Consider the following 22,020-nt stretch of genomic DNA (forward strand, 5'->3'; position numbering starts at 1 on the left):
ATTGAACACCAGCTATGCAGCAGGAGAGTTATATGTAGTACAGCCTTCATGACACTATTTTTCTTATTCCCCAAATGGAGAGACCAAGCCTCTGCAATGTGACGTGACTAGTTTGAATCTAGGGCTACCTGGGTCCAAACCACTGCTTTTCTACCATGGTGGACAGACAGACCTGATTAGAGGTGAGTTGGTGGGGGCAGGAAGTGGAGCCACAGGTTATGATAAATGATTGTCTGAACCACATCTCCCATGGAAAACAACTTTCCCAAACCATGCAATGGGCATCCATCATATCTGAGTCTTGCCGCGGTGCTATCTTCTCACTCAGTGCATTCCTGAGCTTGTGGAGGGACTTCTCCAGACGTTTCCCAAATCAGGAAGTGTGAAAAAGTCTAACTGTGTGTAAACCATTCAAGGATTCTGCCAGGTTGCAGGAGGAATTGAAGAGTTTATCTGCCAAAGAGATAGAGCAGTTGATGACATTCTTTCTTTCTTTTTTAAAGTTTATTTATTTAAGTAATCTCTACACCCAACGTGGGGCTGGAACTCATGACCCTGAGATCAAGAGTCACATGCTTTTCCCTCCCAGCCAGCCAGGCATCCATCTGAGGTGACTTCTTAACTGAGATGAGAATAATTACATCTGTAGTAAGTTAAAACAAACGAACAAAGAAAACAACTCTAAATTTCTCTCTTGCCAGATACTTTTACATAGAAACTGAACAGCTGCTCTTGTAATTGTAATTACTACCATTATTATTATTATTATTATTATTACTATTTGTTGAAAGTATGATTATTAAGGCCCCATATAAGAGTGCCCCCTTAGGAGCAGGGTTTGGGAAAGCTGAATGGTCATTGATTTTCCAGTTTGTAACATGCACATCGGCATCTACCCGAAGAGCAATCCCAGCACTAAATTCCTATTCTTAAGAGAGTTTCTTTCCCTCTGCTCACCTCTCCCTGACATCCTAGCTCAAATAAAACTGCACTTGTGCCTGAAATTCCAGGATTAGTGATTCAATCCACTGGAGTAAGTGTTCCAACTGGTGCAGCCTTTCTGGAAAATGGGAGTTTCTCCAGCTCATGTTTAACCCGAGACGTCTGTAGATGAATGTCTGTATCAGCACATATGCTTGGTCCCTGTTTCAGGTATTTACAATTTTGTTGCTTTGTAAGCTGAGTGATTTTATTCTTAACTCTTGTCTCTCCTCAACTACTCCAGAAGTTATTTCAGAGCAGAGAAACCACTGGACTTCTTTTCCTGTTTAGCCGTAATCTAGAATTCGTGTAAAGCTGAAACAGATTTCCTTTTCTAGGCCCAGGGGCATTTCTTCATCACATACTTACCAGGCACTTTTCTGGGCTGAGCATACAGTGGCTTCTCTTTTTCCATGTGGTTTTCTACCATAAATAAGTGAGTAAGTGATGACATGAGAAAAATCTCATACAATATCAAGAAGAGAAAACAGTGTCATGGAATATGATAGAAAGCCAGCAATGAAGACCGGGGGTCAAGAGTACCCCAAGCAAGCACAATGACCTGATGTGATATCCAAAGGATCGTGTCCTTTCCCCACAGTGAGGGGTGTAAAAGCCTGGGGTTAGTGGATGAAGTTCTTCTTTACAGGGAACAATGGAAGTTGAGGGCACCAGCATTAGAGGAATCAAGTCTTGAATAAAAATATGAAAAATCTCCTAGGTATTTTACATTTGCTAAAACGATAGGCAAACTACACACCAGAAGAGAATATCAATAATGTTTATTTATTTAAATCAGTAATCGTTCTTATCCCTCTATTACTTTCTAATAGCCTTTGGGCAAATTTCCTCAATGTGAAAGTAATTAACAAAACTGAATAAGAAGCGTGGGCGAAAACATCTCAAGTATTCATTGAGGAATAGAAGCTATGTTGTGAAGTCTGAGGTCCAAAGTGTTAAACTCAGACCGCCTCGTCTGGTGTGAAATTCAGGGCAGGCGCCTGCCTCTGAACCCATCAGAGCTGGATGAGTAATGGACCGCATACATGCCCATCATTGATGCCTGAGGCACAAATGAACATTTGAGGTTTAAATGAGTGTACCCAGAGCCAGGGGTTTGAAGGGGGAAAACCTCCTTTGCAACAATAATACCCTTTTCTGTCTTCAAATAGTCTTATAAATCTTCTTGAAAATGTCCCAATCCTTAGTTTGTCACTTGAGGCCCTCTCTGATATGCCTCCAATCTTCCCATCCAGTAAATAACTCTCGTCTCTATCTTCCAAAGTTCAGAGTATTTGAGGAATAGACACATGAATCAAACTAATGATGGTAAGACGTTAGCTTTCTATTTGCTAGGCTTCTTGCATCCATAATCACAATGAGATTTCCCCAAATCCTGATTTTGAGACAGTCCACTCAAGAATGAATTTGGGTCTGCCGAGCAAAATGCTTTCCCGGAATTGATGCCTTAGTTCCACCGTGACGTCATGTGTAGAGACTTAGGGGTTTCCACACTTGCTTTCAAACGCAAGTCTTGGCCATTACAATGTGTTCTTTCCACACGGAATTGGGCCAATTCATGCATACTCAGATCTTCCCATTTTCATCAGTCAGAATAGTCACTCCTCCTTCCTGGGAAGTTGGGAAAGAGACAAAGACAGAGACAAAGGGACAGACAGAGAAAGAGAGAGCACAGATATGTTATTTTTGCAGACTTTTTTTTTTTTTTTTTTTTTTTTTTTTTTTTTAGAGAGAGATTGAGAGAGAGAGGGAGAATATTAATCAGGCTCAATGCTCAGCACAGAGCCTAATATCAGGCTTGATCCTATGACCCTGGGACCATGACCTGAGCCGAAATCAAGAGTAACATGTTCAACCAGCTGAGCCACCCAGGCAACCCATTTGCAGACGTTTTATGGGGATACAGAATCTGTCCAGGGGATTCTTCCCAACATTTAGCATCTTTTTGATTTCTTAATCCACTGGGCAAACAATGGTGTATGTTTCAATAAAGTGACTTTTTTCCTACCCTCATTCAGCTACACCTTCTGGTGGGCATGTTAGTTTTCAGCAAGAGAAGATTATGAAATGGTTCAGAACAGGACATTCATTACATCAACTATGAACTCATGCTGTGCCCTGAGTTAAATGACTGCCCCCCATTCTACTTCCATTATCATGTCCAGCCTTTTTGTCCAATATAGGTCAAGAGCTGTTCATCCTAAAGACAGCACAAAACCATCACAAATAATACAGCAGTAGCACAATGAAAATGTCCTTACTTTGAATAATATAGCTTCCTTCTTCTTATTAAATCTGGGGTAAAATACAAGGCTTCAAATTAAATCCTTTTGCCATTTTAGGTTAAAGTCTAAAGAAATTAAAGTCCAAATCCTTCTCCCCAGTGCCTAATTCCCTTTAGTCTCAGCCAGAGGTTCCTTACCTAGATGCCAAGGTATAAATGGAATGATTTTAGCAGCTGGAACCTAGTGATCTCTCATTGGATTGGTGATCCCTGAAATTGAAGTAATTCAAGACTGAGTCTCACATTGTATGGATGCTATTTGAAGAGTCTCCAAATTAGCAGGACATACTTATTATAGAAGCAGGGAGGGACATTGGAGATACTCCTGTCATTTTTGCAAAGTGGCCTTGTCTCAGGTTGGCTTTCCTGGAAAGTAGACTCTGAAACAGAATGTAGTATGTAGGATGTGTAGTAATGAGTTCCCAAGGGATTAAAACTTGTGGAAGGGAGGACAAGGAAACAAGTAGGTAAAGGGAGGAAAATGGTGATATAGTCCCCAGACAGTGTTGGCCAACTTCCATGGGGAGCTAGAAGGATTAAGAATTGTCCTGAGTTTTAGGCCAAGGTGTCCGGGACTTTGTCCTACTTCACTGACCAGGCATTGGATGTGGGTTGTCCAGACAAGGGTGTGACCTCGGGCCGGGTGACTCTCTGCCTCTGAGGTGACCCCTGAGGGAATTGATACTGAAGGCACTTTCCCCACTAGCGGTCTTCCCACCAGGTGAACAAGTCTGTCACTGAACGATGTCATCATGCCCACCATACTTTCCAGCATTACATCTTGCTCTAGTCTCCCTGGTCCCCATGTTACATACCCAAAGCTTCTAAGTGTCCAGCGTCCATTGAGTCCAATGCTTCTCCAGGGCTGAGCGACACCTCTGTCTGGTACAGTAACTGCTACTTCTGGGCATTTTAGGAAGTGATTTTAGCCCTTTTCCAAAGGTGTACCATCACTGCTTCTTGCTATGGAGTTGATTCGCTTGGTTTCTGAACTCTGCCCACTGTGGGCTATTTCCTTCTCTTCCCTACCTTGGCTTCAGCAGCAGAATTCCAGCAAATTCCTGAAGCGAAGCTGCCATTGATGATTCTGAAACCCAAGGCCCTTGGGGCCCTGTAAGGACCAAGATCTCTGCCACAAGCCCTTCTCAGGAATCCTTTCTATTTTTAGAATGAAATGTCTAGCCCTTAACTGGTATATTCACTTTGGAAAACTATCTGGCAGTATCCGCTAAAACTGAACATAAACATACCCCTTGACCCAGAAATTCCACTGCTAGGTGTGTGTCCACAGAAATGCAAACATATGCTCACCAAGAGACATGTACAAGAATGTCCACAGCAGCCCTTTGATAACATCCCCAAGTTGGAAACCATCTCAGTATTCATTAACAATGATAAATATGGTGAAGAATACTCAGAGAGTGTAGTTCCATGCAAACTATTGCGATATATACAAAATAAATATGGAAGCTTCTCACAAACCACAGTTAGGTCAAATAAGACACGAAAGAGTACACGCTGCATAATTCTATTTATACAGTGTTCAACACTAGACAGAACTAAGCTATGCTGCTAGAAACAGGGTAAGGTTACTCTCAAGGGGTAGCAATCAGAAGAGGGCATAAGGGAAGTTTCTGAGGCTGGTTACAAGGTTGTATTCAGTCTGAAAATTCAGTCACCTGGATGTATGCTTGTGATTTGTGCCCTTTTCTGCCTGTTATTCTTAAATGAAAATTTACTAAAACATAAAAATAATCACAACATTTATTTGTAGACCTTGAATCGTTAGTTTTTAGCTCAATAACAGCAGTGGCATTTCTTCCTGTCTCCTCATATTTTTGAAACGAGGTATATACATATCCCTGGTGGGATTGAATTTCCCTGTATTGTTCCCCTTTTCCTTTTGGGATGTCTCACCAAAGTTTTTACCATTTTAACAATATTTTAAAGTCATTTCCTTTCCTTTCCTTCTCTCTTTCTCATTAGGATAGCACTGTTTTCAGAATCTGAACTTGTTCTTTACTTTAACCTTGTTCTTATGCATTTTTTTTTCTAACATACTCTGAGATTTTTTTTTCCCCTTGTGGTACCAACGGCTGTTGGAGAGATTTGAAACCACTGAGAATTAGACAGGCAAGGGCATCCATTGTTCAACAAAATATTGTCTTCATTCACTTCCTTGAGTAAGAAAATCTCACCCGGAAGGAGTCTCCATTCAACTAGCCCCCAAGCTGGACATAGGGTTGTTCTGTCATTGTATTGTCTTGCTTCCCTTCATAAATCCCATCTTTCTTGCACTTTCTATTAGATTTATCTTATATCCCTGTTTGCTCACAACAGTCCTGGTTTAATCTGATTGGTCTGGTGAAATTATTTGTGGTGGGTTGAATAGTGGTCCCCCCCAAAAGAAATATATCTCTGGAAACACTCATAATGTAATCTTATTTGGAATAAGGGTATTTGCAGATGTAATTAAGGTAAGGTTCTCAAGATGAGACCTACCTGGATAGAATGGGATGGGCTCTAAATTCACTGATGCTGTCCTTATAAGAAAGGGAGAAGACACAGAGAAGAAGGCCATGTGAAGAGCAAGGCAGACAGACATTGGAGTGATGTAGCTACAAGTCAAGGAACACCAGGGGTTGCTGGAAGCCACCAGAAGGTAGAAGGAGTAATGCAGGGATCCTCCCCTGAGATCCCACAGAGACTTCGAGTGTCCAGAATTGTCAGAGGATATATTTCTGACTCTGTTTGTGGTAATTTGTTATGGCGGCCCCAGGAAGCTGACAGGTTAATAACACCGCTTTCAGTCTCAAGATGTGTCCCAGTTTAGATAATAAATTATGTGGTCACCCTTGTTCTGTAGGGGTCCTCATTCTGTACATTTTCCTCAGGCATCAAATGCCTAATAAGCCTACTAAAAACAACTATGGTATATTAGAACTTACCTGCCCACCCAGGAGGAATCCCTCTCACATCAGCCCCTATTTTCTGTAGCTACTTGGTTCCACTAGCCCGAGTATCATGGGCACAATTTCTCACAAGCTTATATAGCCGGTGCTCTATCTGTGACTTTAACACAATAGCTCTCTGTATTTTCTTAGATCTCAAATTCTTGAGGGGAAGGAGTTATATTTTTTCCAAGACTTGGCCTTCCTCTGAAGATGTCTTGATATTTTCCCAGTTGTCTTTCTCAAAATAGAAGCTTCTCAATGTAAAGTCCTTCTCCATGTCTTGGGCCAAAATTTTTTGATTAACTTAAACTGTCCAGAAGTTTCCCCTTATTCTGCTTCTGTTTCTATTTCCAAAGACTGTATATTCTGTGCACAAGCTTACTTTAATGCATTTTAGCTCATTGTACTTATGATGTGTCTTTCAAATTTCCCTCCATTTCCGTTGAAATATAAGTTATATTTTCAATAGATTAACAGATTATAGGCCATTCCTTGGACTGGCTCATTTCATTACCTTCCCATTTCTGTCTGGTGGAAGCCACAGTCTGCAGCCCTAAAACATTAGCAAAGCTACCTAGAAACCATGTGATGCTAGATGATTCTAGGAACTTAGGGGGAAAAAATCCAGGGAGCCTATAATCTTTCCTATGTTCTGCACGTAACATAAAACAAAGTGAAGAGAATTGGGTACAACCAATCTAATGGTGCCTAAGCATGTCTGGCAGAGCAACTCTAAGGTTAAATAATCTTTTGGTTTATAGCTCTGGCTGTGACCCAACACAAATAAGATAAAACCATTTCACCTACTGAAAGATGTGGAAACAGATGCTCTGCCTTTTGTGATGTAAGTTTCACCTTTAACTAAAAAATTTTTGTTTTTCTCCCAGAAATATGGCAGTTGACTAGTCCTTGGTGTGTGTGTGTGTGTGTGTGTGTGTGTGTGTGTGTGTGTTCTTTTTCCTCCTTTCTGTCCATTTTCTCCCCACTCCTTTAGAAATCATTCAGTCTCATGGCTTAGTGTCCTATGAATATATTGTTGACCCCCAAATGTATATTTCCTTCTCCATTTTTTTCTCTTAAACTCTAGAATCATAGGTTCAACTACACTCAACAGCTCAACTTACATATGTGATAAACTTCTCAAACTTGACGCATTCAAAACTAAACTCCTGATCTTCCTCTCCAAACCTAGTCCACTTCATTAAATGGCAAGTCTATTTAGTTTCCCAGGCTACAAATCCTAGAGTCATCCTTAACTCTTTCTCCCTTACCTATATCCTAGTGGTCAAGAAATCCTTTTGACTTTCATTTAAAAGATATCCCCAGTTAAGAACCTTTACTACCTCCATTTTCATGAACTTGGTCTTGAACTCGGAGTTACCGTTGTGGCTCGCCTCCAGAAAAATGTACAAGCCTTCTATCTGGTCCCCTGACTTCCACCTTTGCCTCTATGTTGTATTCTTACATAGCAGACAAAGGATTTTGCAAACATAATTCAGTTTAGCAAATCCTTGGATGACTTCCCGTCTTACTCAAGCACATCTGCACAGTTGTAACAGGTCACTCATTGTTTTTTATCCCTCATACCCTCTGACCTCTCCAGTACTCTCCTCTTTGCTTCCTTGCCCTAGCCCACTGGCTTCGTTACCATACCCACACCACCTTGCTTTTTTAAAGGTGTTCCCTCTTCCTGCACTGCTATTCCACGCGACTTACCACATAGCTGCGTGGCTCAATCTACCACCTCCTTCCAGTCTTTGCTCTACTATAGGTTTTCAAAGTGGCATAGCCTGACCAAGTCATTTTATTTATTCATTTTTTTATGTATTTTATTTTATTTTATTTTATTTTATTTTATTTTATTTTATTTTATTATCTTATTTTAAATGTACATCCAAAATAGTTAGCATAGTGTGCAACAATGACTTCAGGAGTAGATTCCTTAGTGCCCCCTACCCATTTAGCCCATCCCCCGCTCCCACAACCCCTCCAGTAGCCCTCAGTTTGTTCTCCATATCTATGTGTCTCTTCTGTTTTGTCCCCCTTCCTGTTTTTCTGTTATTTTTGTTTCCCTTCCCTTATGTTCAACTGTTTTGTCTCTTGAAGTCCTCATATGAGTGAAGTCATATGATTTTTGTCTTTCTCTGACTAACTTCACTTAGCATAATGCCCTCCAGTTCCACCCACGTAATTGCAAAGGGCAACATTTCATTCTTTTTGATTGTCGTTGTATATATATGCCACACCTTCTTTATCCATTCATCTGTCGATGGACATTTGGGCTCTTTCCATACTTTGGCTATTGTTGATAGTGCTGCTAGAAACATGAGGGTGCATGTGTCCCTTCGAAACAGCACACCTGTATCCCAGGGATAAATGCCTAGTAGTGCAATTGCTGGGTCGTAGGGTAGTTCTATTTTTAGTTTTTTGAGGAACCCCATATTGTTTTCCAGAGTGGCTGCACCAGTTTGCATTCCCACCAGCAGTGCAAAAGAGATCCTCTTTCTCCGCATCCTCGCCAACATCTGTTGTTGCCTGAGTTGTTCATGTTAGCCATTCTGACAGGTGTGAGGTGGTAATCTCATTGTGGTTTTGATTTGTATTTCCCTGATGATGAGTGACGTTGAGCATTTTTTTCATGTGTCGGTTGGCCATCTGGATGTCTTCTTTGGAGAAGTGTCTTTTCATGTCTTTTGCCCATTTCTTCACTAGATTATTTGTTTGTTGGGGTGTTGAGTTTGATGAGTTCTTTATACATTTTGGATATGAACCCTTTAACTGATTTGTCATTTGCAAATATCTTCTCCCATTCTGTCGGTTGCCTTTAAGCTTTGCTGATTGTTTCCTTTTCTGTGCAGAAGCTTTTTATTTTGATGAGGTCCCAGTAGTTCATTTTTGCTTTTGTTTCCCTTGCCTCCAGAGACGTGTTGAGTAAGAAGTTGCCGTGGCCAAGATCAAAGAGGTTTTTTCCTGCTCTCTCCTTGAGGAGTTTGATGGCTTCCTGTCTTACATTGAGGTCTTTCATCCATTTTGAGTTTATTTTTGTGTATGGTGTAAGAAAGTGGTCCATGTTCATTCTTCTGCATGTAACTGTCCAGTTTTCCCAGCACCACTTGCTGAAGAGACTGTCTTTATTCCATTGGTTATTCTTTCCTGCTTTGTCAAAGATTAGTTGGCCATATGTTTGTGGGTCCATTTCTGGATTCTCTAATCTGTTCCATTGATCTGAGTGTCTGTTCTTGTGCCAGTACCACACTGTCTTGATGGTTATAGCTTTGTAGTACAGTTTGAAGTCAGGGATTGTGATGCCTCCTGCTTTTGTTTAGAGTGAGTACTGAAAGATATGAATTTATTGCCATTATGATGCTTGTCGAGTTGGAGTTTCTCGTGGTGTTCTCTCGTCCTTTCTAATCTTTGTTGCTTTTGGTATTTATTTATTTATTTATTTACTTATTTATTTATTCATCTTGTCTCCCCTCAGAGAGTCCCCCTTAAAATTTCTTGCAGGCCTGGTTTAGTGGTCACAAACTCCTTTAATTTTTGTTTCTCTGAGAAACTTTTAATCTCCCCTTCTCTTTTGAAGGACAGCCTTGCTGGAGAAAGAATTCTTGGCTGCCTATTTTTCTGATTCAGCACATTGAATGTATCGTGCCACTCCTTTTTGGCCTGCCAAGTTTCTGTGGATAGGTCTGCTGCAAACCTGATCTGCCTTCCCTTGTAGGGTAGGGACTTTTTTCCCTTGCTGCTTTCATGAGTCTCTCCTTGCCTGAGTATTTTGTGAATTTGACTATGTTATGCCTTGTTGATGGTCGTTTTTTGTTGAATCTAATGGGAGTCCTCTGTGCTTCCTGGATTTTGATGTCTGTGTCTTTCCCCAGGTTAGAAAAGTTTTCCGCTATGATTTGCTCACGAAGAACTCTTCTGCCCCCATTTCTGTCTCTGTTCCTCTTCTGGGACCCCTATGATTCTGATGTTGTTCCTTTTTAATGAGTCACTGATTTCTCTATTTCTTAACTCCTGCTCTTTTGCCTTAATCTCCCTCTTTTTTTTCTGCTTCATTATTCTCTATAAGTTTGTCCTCCATATCCCTGATTCTCTGTTCTGTCTCATCCATCCTTGCTGCCACGGCATCCATTCATGATTGCAGCTCAGCTGTAGCATTTTTTATTTCATTCTGACTAGTTTTTACTCCTTTTATCTCTGCAGCAAGGGATTCTAATCTATTTTCGACTCCAGCTAGTATTCTTACTATCGTGATTCGAAATTCTGGTTCAGACATCTTGCTTGTATCTGTATTGGTTAAATCCCTGGCTGTCATTTCTTCGTGCTCTTTCTTTTGGGGTGAATTCCTTCTTTTTGCCATTTTGAAGGGAGAAAAGGAATTAATTAGGTAGAAAAATTAAAATTAAAAAAATTAAAGTTAAAAAATTAAACATACACACACAAAGTCACATAAATGATGTTAGATCCTAGGTTTGTTTTGGTCTGGGTGGTGAAAGTGGTTTGACTGATTAGAGAAAAAAATGGGGAAAAAAAGGAAATCGTTTGAGATTTTGAGAAAATGAATGCACTGAAGTAGACTAAATGGAGATGATGGGAGTAAAATAGAATTTGAAGAAATTTACACAAAAGTAAAGAATATAGTAGAAAAAATTAAAGAAAAATATTTTCAGGAAAAATTAAAAAGAAAAATGAATTTTTTCTCTTTCTGTATTCAAGAAAAAGAAAAGAAAGAAAAAAGAGAAAAAAAGAAATCGTTTGAAAATTTGAAAAAGTGAATACACTGAAGTAGACTAAAATAAAATAACGGAAGTAAAATAGAATTTGAAACAATTTACACAAAAGTAAAACATATAGTAAAAAAATGAAAGAAAAATATTTTTAATAAAAATTGAAAATAAAAATAAATTTTTTCTCTGTATTGGAGAAAAAGAAATGTAGTGTAACAGAGAAAAAAAGAAAGAAAATTGAATAGATGAACCTGCTAACAGATTGAAGTAGGACTGAAGTTGCTTCGTTTTCCCCTAGAAGTCAGACTATGAAGCGCTTTATAGTCCATAAATTAAGCAGGTGATGAGACTTGTGTTCTTGAAGAGCGAGGTTGGCGCAGTTGGGCGGGGCTCAGTGTAATGGCTCTGCTCTCCACTAGATAGCGCTGCTGGCCTACTGGGGCGGAGCGTGGTGCTCGTAGGTGCGCATGCGCATCCGCTGGAGCGGTTAAAATGGCGTCACCCAGCCACCCAGGCTGTTCTCCTGGGTCAGCAGCACACCCGTCCTCTGTCCTCAGCTTTCGTCCACTCCCCGCTCTTTCACTCTCCGTGACCAGGTCCCAGGCAGCACCTCTCTCCCGTTTTGTCTCAGATGCGGCTGTTTTCCCTGGCCCCTTACTTCCGAAGGACTGCGACTTTGACTCCTTCCGCCCTTCTGCAGGAGGGTCTCACTGAGCAATGGCCGAATGAGCAAGGGCCGAATATCAGCTGCACCCAGGTACGTCTACTGGACCCTGTTGGTGCCGGTGCCCCAAGACTGCGGCCAGGTGCCACCCGCCCCGGAAAAAGTTCACGAGACTGTAGCAGCAGTGTTTCAGGGATTATGGAAAATCGCAACACACATCCGGCACCAGGCTTCACCCTTAACGACCTTGTTCCAGCACCAGCGAATGTGGCCACCTTCCGGGGTCTGCCGGGACCAGGTGGCTTCAACGGTCTCTACCAAATGTCCTTCCAGCAGTGAAACCGCTTTTCCCCGTGTGGCCCGAGAACCTCCCGGACCCCACTCTGCTCCTGGGGATTCGCCCTTCCCACCAGAGCACCGCCAGGTATGGAGCCGCGGAGTTGCAGAGTCTGTGCTCCCCTTGTTTACAGTCTTAATTAAACCCTCTCCTTTCTCCTTTCTCCCATTTTAGTTTAGTCCCTGCAGCTGTTTCCAATTTTCCACTTTCTCTCCAGCTGCTTTTGGGGAGGGGTGCTTTCCTCATATTCTCCCCTCCCCCCCATCTCCATCTTGTCTCCACCCGCAAAAGCACCTCCCTGCCCCTTGCGGCTTCTCGCTCCCCAAGTTCAGCTCCCTAGGGTCACCTTCTCTGTGCTGCGTACCTGCTGAATTCTGTGGTTCAGGTTGTGCAGATTGTTGTGTTAATCCCCCAGTTTTCTAGGTGTGAGATGGTTTAGTGTTGGTCTGGCTGTATTTCATGGATGCGAGACACATAAAAAACTTCCATGCTGTTCCGCCATCTTGGCTCCTCTGACTATAATTGATATCTTTTGACTATTTGTTTATATAATGTTCTTCATTCAATATTTTAGTAGATGATTATTTAAAAAAAATTTTTTTTTCAATGTTTGTGTATTTTTGAGAGAGAGAGGCAGCACATGAGCAGGAGAGGGGCAGAGAGAGAGGGAGACACAGAATCTGAAGCAGGCTCCAGGCTCTGAGCTGTCAGCACAGAGCCTGTTGCGGGGCTTGAACTCACAAACCATGAGTTCATGACCTGAGCCGAAGTCAGACGCTTAAGTGACTGAGCCACCCAGGCGCCTTGATTATTTTATTTTAAGAAATGTTTTTTTTAGTTTGACTTTTGCCTCTTAAATTTAAGATTTTTTTTTTTTTGGCCTAAGAAATATTTAGGCCCTTATATAATCCAGCCCTCTGATATTTACCTTTGCAATTTTTTCATTTGTTCTAGACACATGAAGTCATTCATATGCCAATATTTTGAAATATTCTTATATATTTTGTTATGGTCTTAATATATTTTCTTTTTTTTTTACATTAAACTATTCAATATATGTAGTATGCAGAGAATGCAAATTTATTCTCTTCTCTTAATTATGAGTCAATTTTCCTTGCAGCAATTCCTAAATCAGCCTGTCCTAGGGTTTGTTCTTTGGAATATTCAATTTACAAGGTTCATCTGTTTAAAAGAAGAAGAAGAAGAAGAAGAAGAAGATGATCAAAGAATTCTCTGGTTGAATCACTTAGCAAAACACTGCACACTCTTTCTCCTTGTTACCAAATAATGCATAAATGCGTAGTAATGTAGTAAAGGCTCTCAGTGGTTCTTCAATACAGGAAGCTGTATAACTGTTTAATCTTGCATTTTTGAAACTCTTTTGTACCATTTTTAAGGCATTCCTCCATAAAAGCAAGGTGAGAGGAAAATAATACAAAATGGATCATTCCCCGAAGAGTGCACATGCTTTGTCTAAGGAGTTAATTAACTCAATTCAATGTGTGGAAGGTTAGAAATTGCAGATGACACTTAGTCAATACTTACTCCACACCAGACACATCAAACACCATCTAAGCTCAGGGCGATTCTATAAACTACTTACTTTTCTTGTGTCCATTTGATTTGATTTATATATGTGTATACACACACACACACACACACACACACACATATATACACACATATATATAACGTTTATTAATTTATGTTGAGAGAGAGAGAGTGAGCAGGGGTGGGGCAGGGAGAGAGGGAGAGAGAGAGAATCCCAAGCAGGTTCTGAGCTGACTGTGCAAAGCCCGATGTGTAGCTGGAACTCACGAACCGTGTGATCATGACCTGAGCCCAAACCAAGAGTCAGGCTAGTTTAACTGCCTGAGCTACCCAGGTGCCCTTCTTGTGTCCATTTTAAAAAGAGATATTCTAGACTTAGGGAACTTGGATGCCTTGTCCAAAGTGACACGGTAATAAATGCTATCATTTGAACCCAGGTCGGAATTTCTCCAATACTGATGTACATCCCGTTGGCAAACTTCTATCCTGCTATAAAATAAAGGCACCTAAACTCTTTAATGGAAGGGATATAATCTTGCCCTTCACATTCTCCAGTCATGAAGCATCTCCTAAGACACACTGAGACAAAATCACGTAATTACTCAAGTAATTTAAGGAAGAGAAGAGGTCATTTGTAAGAGATTCGTAAAAGATTTGTACTGTGGTCAGATTGTTTCACTATGTGGTAAACTCTTGATTGGGTTTGGGGGATGGGAGTGGCTGCTTGTCAATTCACATTCAGCAATACATGAAGTACAATTTTATGCATTTAATAGGTGCTCAACAAAAAATTCAAAACAGAAAAGTGTGACAAGGGCCAGGAGTTAAGGAGAAATATATAAAATCATCAGAAGAACTTAAAACACTTTACTCTCTGCATAGACAGACTGAATCCTCAAAAGCAGATAGATTTCCCAGTGTCTTACAAAGGATTGTTCAGAGCTCTGGGAAGAACCCACTTCTCTATATTCTGCTCCCTAAAGACAATGAATAAAAGAAGATCAGAAAATAGTCCTTTACCATTGACTTTCAGTTGTTCTAGAGACTCCAAAGTGCACGGTCAGTACCCACTGCCAGTGGGGGGACAGGCAGTGGAGAAAGTCTGGGGAAAAGCTGGCCCTTTAGTGCCTTCTCCAGCTGAGTGACCACCGCAGGCCTCCCATTGGATGATTGTTCAGATGCTTTAGTGTTCCAGACAGAGGGGACTTTCTATAGTTCTAAAATAAAGTTGTTGTTATAGGGGATTTCTTGCCCTTAGTCTGAAATTTTTCAGTCTTCCTTTTTCTAGCATACTTTAGGGAAGTTTTTTCTCTTCCTTGGCACCTAGAGTGAAGAGGTTTTCTTGAGAGCCAAGGGTCTGCTAGAAAGGGGCATCTTTCATTTTGAAGAGTGGAGACCTTGTCATAAGTAGAGCTAAGCTGTAAGTTCAGTCCCACCACTTGATAGCTATGTGACCTTGAGCATCACTTGTCTCTTGTATCCAAGCCTCAGTGTCATTCTTGTAAAATGACAATAGTAATGGTAACTACCTTAAAATGTTGTTAAAGACATTATGGAGATAGCATATAATAAAGGTGGGCCCTGTTCAGGCTTTCAATAAATTATAGTTTATTTCTTCTTTTCTCTATTAATGAGAAAACTTTTGTCACATTCCTTAACATCTCAGAGTGATATCTATCAGGAATATAGGAGATGGTTCTCAGGATTTATTGGCCTTTAACCCATACAAGTAAGAGAATAAACCACAGAGTTAGCATTGACTGGGGACAGTAATATTTATAGAAAATCTATATATTAACACTACCTAAGAGTCAAGGTTGGTAAGGATTCTCCTGAAATTTCTATTTTCTTGAAAGATTAGAAATAATTGGGGCATCTGGTGGCTCAGTTGGTTAAGCATCCAACTTCAGATCAGGTCATGAGGTCCTGGTTCGTGAGTTTGAGCCCCGCATCAGGCTCTGTGCTGTCAGTGCAAAGCCTGCTTGAGATTCTTTCTCTCCCTCTCTCTCTGCCCCTTTGCACCCCCCCCCCCAAATAAACCTTAAAATAAAAGAAAGAATTACCAATGAGTTAAGTAAGAATGTGTTCTGTCTCTCTTTAGCTTCCTCCTCCTCTGTCTTAGTCTGCTCGGGCTGCTATAACAAAATAACATATACTGTATAACTTAAACGATAGGAATTTTTTTTTCTCATAGTTCTAGAAGCTGGGAAGTCCAAGATCAACATGTAACAGACTTAGTTCTTGGTGAAGGCTTTCTGTCTGGCTGGCAGGTGGGCCACCTTCTTATTGTGTAACGACATGGCAGACAGAGGAAGAGAGAACTCTAGTCTCTTTTTTCTTATGACACTAATCCTATCATGATGGCTCTACCCTTGTGACCTCATCTAAACCTAACTGCTTCCCCAAGGCCCTGCCTAAATATACTATCATGCTTCAACATATGACTTTTTGGGAGGGGGGCAGTGGGCACAAACATCCAGTCCATAACGCCCTTCCTTCTCCCTCACCTTCCACACATGCTTGCTCTTTCTCAGTGCTTCACATCCATTTAGGAATATATCCACTGATATAGAAAAGTGAAAAATAAGCATGATCATATGGGCCAGTAGGTATTTTTTGCTACATATGAGTAGTAGCCTTAATAAAACAAAAGTCCAGACCCATTACCTAGTTGCTGGTGCAGAGAAGGCACGCAGGTCAAATATTCCAAAATCAAGAATCTTTATTTTGCCTATAATGGCATATGGCTGGCAACTCCACACAGCAAGGCAGCCCAGTTATCTAAGAGTGTATTTTGCAACATATTTGTCCTGGACATTTCTCAAAAATATTGTATTATTTAAAGTTTGGTATTTGGGGGGTAGGTATTTCACTTGCTGAACTCACAGCTTTTACGCTACAGAGAAGATTGGTCAGGAAACTTTCCACAAAAGGCCAGATAGTAAATATATATATTTTTTTTATTTTGAGGGCGGCATACGGTCTTTATCACAACTACTCAACCCCACCATCATAGCACTTAAGGCAGCCATAGAACATCCAGAAACGCATGAGCACAGCTGTATTTCAATAAAACTCTATGGACACAAGCTTGAATTTCATATCATTTTACATGTCTAAAAATATTATTTCTCTTTTGATTTTTGTTAACCGTTTAAAATGTGAAAACCATTTTAGCTCGTGAGCCTTACAAAAACAGGCAGCAGGCCAGATCTGGCCCACGGGCTGAAATCAGCTACCCCTGCTCTATAGAACATGCCAGGCTAATTTAAGCCTCAGTAATCATTCGGTGGATGTTGCCCCCAAATCATTCACATTTAGTCATTCATTTCCCCTGCTGATGAGATGATATTATTTACTGTCAGGCAACATGGGAATGATCTTAGAACTTAGATCTTAGATCTTCCAAATGATCTTAGAGAAGTCACTTAATCCCATCCCCCTGCCCTTCCCTGTTGTCCCAGCAGCTCATAAGGCACATATGGAAGCTTCTGATGGAAAGTGAGTGGGAGGTGTCCATAGAGTCTGGCCCCCAACCACCTTTCTAACCTCAACCACTTTCACTATCCCCACCCCCAACCCATTCCCTCCACTTTCAGCACTTTGGGGGGCCTTGCTGTTACTCGGATGTGCCAAACACATGTCTGTCTAGAGACCTTGCTTCTTGCTTTCCCCTCTGCCTGGAAGTCTCTTTCCCCAGAGTTAGATAAATGAATAATGCACACTGTTTGGCTCTTTACTTAACTATGGCTTCCTCTGTGTTCTTGTCCCCCTCCTGATCTAGAATAGCACCTGACAACCACTACTCTATCTCCTTGACCTATTTATTTTCTACATTGACACCTATTGATATCCAAATTATCTTGTTCATTTAAATGTTTGATTCTTTGGTATCCATCTCCCCTATAGCTATGAGGATAAACTGTCCATCTGATCCACCGCTGGAACAGTGCCTGGAATATGGTAATTGCTTTGCAATCATCTGTTGGATGAGCATTCAATAATTAGTATGTGTCTCTAGAAATGAGAAATCTTTGGAACCAATTTCCTGAACTCCATTCTGGGATGATTCTCTGTAATAGCACATATTAAATATATCATGCCATGAAAGACAAGCTCAGATAAATTAAGTAACTTCCCCAGGGGCATAAAGCTAATCTGTGGCAGAGCCAATGGGTATCTGAACTCTCGTATCATACTTGACAGTCCTTGTACTTTTTGTCCCACTCTTTGCTGATGTCAGATGTCCTGTAGGTAGGGTGACCAAATTTTCCACCACCAAAAGTCATGGTGTATTTACAAATTAGAATACTACACAGAAATAAAAAGGAGCAAGCTACTATTATGTACACTGAAATGGACGAGACTCACAGGTGTTAAAATTATTTTAATGTTTATTTTTGAGAGAGGGAGGGAGAGAAGAAAGAGAGAGAGAGCAGGGGAGGAATAGAGAGAGGGGGAGACACAGAATCCGAAGCAGGCTGGGCTCCACGCTGTCAGCACAGAGCCCAACGCGGGGCTCAAACTCACAGACCTGATCATGACCTGAGCCAAGGTCCAATACTCACAAACCGTGAGATCATGACCTACCCGAGGTCCAATGCCTAGCCAACTGAGCCACCCAAGTGTCCTTCAGTGGTATTATACTGAATGAAAGAGGTCAGATCCAAAAGACTCCACACTGTGTGGTCCCATTTCTATGGAGTTCTACAACAGGCAAAGCAAAAAGATGACATAGCCAGAAGTAGGACTATTCCTAGGACTGGTAAGAGGCACAAAGGAACCTCTTTGGGTTCTGGAAATACTCTGTCTGTGCAGGGGTGTACCTAGGTGAAACTCTCAAGAGGTACACTTAAGGTTTGTATACGTTACTGTATGCAAATTATACTTTAATAAACAATCAAAACTGAACAAAAATTGAAACATGAAAAAGTCAAGGTTTTTATAGAAAGAAGGGGAGAGTGCAGTTGAAATTAGCATGGCCTGGCAAGTCAGGAGATGTGGCGCCTGGAGTTACAGAAAACCTAGCAGACTATCTACATGGGAATTCACAATTGTCTCCGCGACTGCCAGCTGATGGGAAGCTGAAACTAACTTCTGCCATCTGTCTGAAACCACCTAAATAAAAAAGCTGAGCCATATAAAAATTTAGAGAAGTGTCTTGTTTTCTCCCGCCTTATTGCCTCAGTGCCACTCCCCCAATTTAATGAAGCACTTTTGTCGCGGTCTAGCTTTTCTCCTGATCACCCTACTTTCTCTCCAGCAGTGAGGACAGATGAGAAACTCCTGTCCAACTTGAAACATGCTTGGCAGGGAAATGAGCTTGTTTTACCGCTGTTTGTCACTGGAATTATTTTACATTAAAAAGACTACAGTGAAGATAGTAAGACTTTTCCTCTTTTTTTTTTTTTTTTTTAATAATAAGCCATTCATGCATAGAAATATCCAAGAGACTCAAAGGGCTGTGGCAGTCTTTGTCAACGAAACACCCACTCCGTGAGGGAACTGGAGGTCCAGATACCTAAGGAAGAGAGTATGTGGGACTGTGGCAAGTGGAGGCAGGGGAAGACAGTCACCCTCAAAATGACCTTAGAGTCCTAAGAGATGAATTATGGGTAGGTGATCTCCTTGCAAAGCTCTGATAAATGACATTTCTGCTAATACCAAACCAGAGGACAAGATCAGTTTCCCCAGTGAATGGGGAGTCATACATCTGGGCACTTTGGCATGCCTAGTAAATGAAGTCATCAGAGAGCCTAAAGAGAGTTATGTCTAAGGCTGAGCCTTGTTTATGGAAAAATGAGTTTCGGGGCTTGGCTCAGCTTAAGCACAGAGCCTTTGGGCTGCGGGTTCATTGGTTATTCTTTACAAAGTAGTTCTTGTCCTCAAGAGCAAGTGTCCTGATTCCGGGCCTCAGTGTGGAGCTCAAAGGTTCGGCCTATCAGCTTTCTTCATTTCCTGTGGGCCCGGCCACCACCCCGTCTCAAAGGGCAGCTTTTAAAACGACACCCTCAGCTCACTTGGACGTTGGTACCTCATCCGAATAAGGAAGCCAAGAAACACATGAGGTGTATATGGGCTGGAAGCAGAAAAAGGTGGCAAGAAATGATGTGGCTATTTTACGGCATAACTAGCTCATTCATACCCCCTCCACAGGCATAGACATCCCGTAAAAGTACTGACTTGCCTCTCTCCTCTCTTAGAAATAGACTATGTTCTTAGGACTCTGAGACCACAGGACAGGTTGCTCTCCGAACTTATTCCTGTGTGATTTCCTATTCCCACGTAATTCTCTGTGAGAAGAAACTAAATACTTATTGCCATTCTCTGCCTTCGTCAAGAGCATTATATAAAACTGGGACAAGATGATAGAAGAATTGATAAAGGCCTTTAATTATGTTTCTTTGCCCTGAGTCTCTGTGGAGAGCTCAGCCTTTCCAGAATAAACTTCACATCATGCTGGAGGCCTTGAACGACTATTGGTATTTGAGAAAATAAAAGAAGGGGCTAACATTTTATCAGGAATAATGAGGGCCGCTGTGGCAGGCAGGATCTGGAACTGTCCATCAAACATACCTTATAATTTGTGGTCTCTTTTCCCCTTATCTTGGAAAACATTTCCACTTTCTGCAAGGTAGGCATGGCAAAAGAAACTCTAAAGAAACTTCCATGGCTTTGGTCCCTTTGTTTGGTCTCTTTAGGTTTGTCAATAACAGGAAACATTTTTAGGGGTGGGGATGAGAAAGAAGGGTGGAGGAGTTTACATCGTAACCACAATGAGGCTATCAGTGAGAAGCGCTTCTGCTCTGGGGCCACATCATGGTGTGGTTTCTCCTTTAGCCTCACCTACTAACGTGCTAGATCACCAAAAGGAGGGGACATGTCTGAGAAAGGGAAAGTTTCTCCCTTCCCCTGCTTTAGAGCACATGAGGGTACCCAGGTGAATCAAAATCTCTCCCGTCCGGTGAGGTCCACAGGGCTTGCAGAACCAGGGGAACCGGCGAGGGAGATGGAGAGGACAGGGGTCATCATGTTCATTCATATCCTCCCGTGCAGTCTCTGCCTCCCTCCATTCAATCACCTAGTCACATCACAGACATTTTGTTACCATGGCAGGGACCCCTCTTTTCCGTACATGAACGACTCTGAGGTTCCAGAGGTTCTTGAAGGAGACAGATGTGGCTAACTATAATTAGGAAGACATTAGTATCCTTTAGACACTAGTGAGGTATGTGGGGCACAGGTAACATGGTGCTCCGCTCTTCTCTCAAAGGAGTGTCTTTTTGACTGCAGGTTATGTAAGCCCAAGGGATCGCCTTTCCCCAGCTAGTCTTGGAATACCAGTCTTCTAATACCAGTGCTCCCCAGCAGAACTGCAGATACGACCTATTTGAGAGGATAGTGAAGAACTTTCTTAAGAAAGATGCTGGGAACTTTGACTTCTGTCTCAGGCTGGCTTTACCCATCTTTTCCTTCCTTTCTCAGAGAAACCTGGGATTTTTCAGTAGCCTTCCATAAGCCCTGAAGAAGTTCAGCTTGACCAGATGTTTTGGCCTAGGGGACCATCGTCCAGGTACAAATATATGGACCTAATGACCAGTGTTTAGAATAGGAGCCCTTTGGTACTCACGGTAGAAAAAAATCTCAATCATGTGGGACTGTCCTGCACATTACACTGGAAGACTGTAAACTCTGTTTTAGTCTGCCTGAGCTGCCATAGCAAAATACTGTAGATGGTGTGCGTTAAACAGTACACATTTATTTCTCGTAGTTCTGGAGGCTGGAAAATGCAAGATCGAGGTGCCAATGTCTAGTGAGAGCCTTACTCCTAGTTTGTCAGCAGCCACGTTCTTGCTGTGTCCTCCTGTGGCAATCAGAGTAAGCTTTGGTGTCTCTTCCTCTTCTTATCAGGACACTAATCCCATCAAGGGGGAGTCTACCCTTGATAGTATCTAAACCTAATTCCCTCCCAAAGATTCCATCTCCAAATACTATCACATTTGGGATTAGGTTTTCAACATATGAATTTGAGGCAGACACAATATTCAGTCCATAGCAGCATTCCACATCCGCGCCCACTAAAAGGTAACAGTGACCCCAATCATTGCAACAAATTGAAACATGAACACACATCTCCTCACTCTCTCGGGGGGGGGGGGGGGGGAACCACTAAATTAAAACAAATAAACAAAAACGGTAAGACAATGGGAGAGGTTATCAAGATAGAATGACTTTGTTCAATATAAGAGAAAACACATTCTGGAAAGCTATAACATTGTAGCCATGACACCTGCTAGCACATCCTTCCATTGGAAGCCAGCAACTTTTAGTTCGCCATTTCTCACCAGGCACCATGACAAACACTAGCAGTTAAACCCATAAGTAAGATGTGGTTCCTGTCCCCAGGGAGCTCACAGTGCAATGGTAAAAAGAGATACAAGTAAATAAATTCAATGAAATAATATATTTTCAACAATGAGTTTATTTAAGAAGGGCAA

The sequence above is a fragment of the Panthera leo genome, chromosome C2, assembly GCF_018350215.1.
Source record: "Panthera leo isolate Ple1 chromosome C2, P.leo_Ple1_pat1.1, whole genome shotgun sequence".
NCBI lineage: Eukaryota > Metazoa > Chordata > Mammalia > Carnivora > Felidae > Panthera > Panthera leo.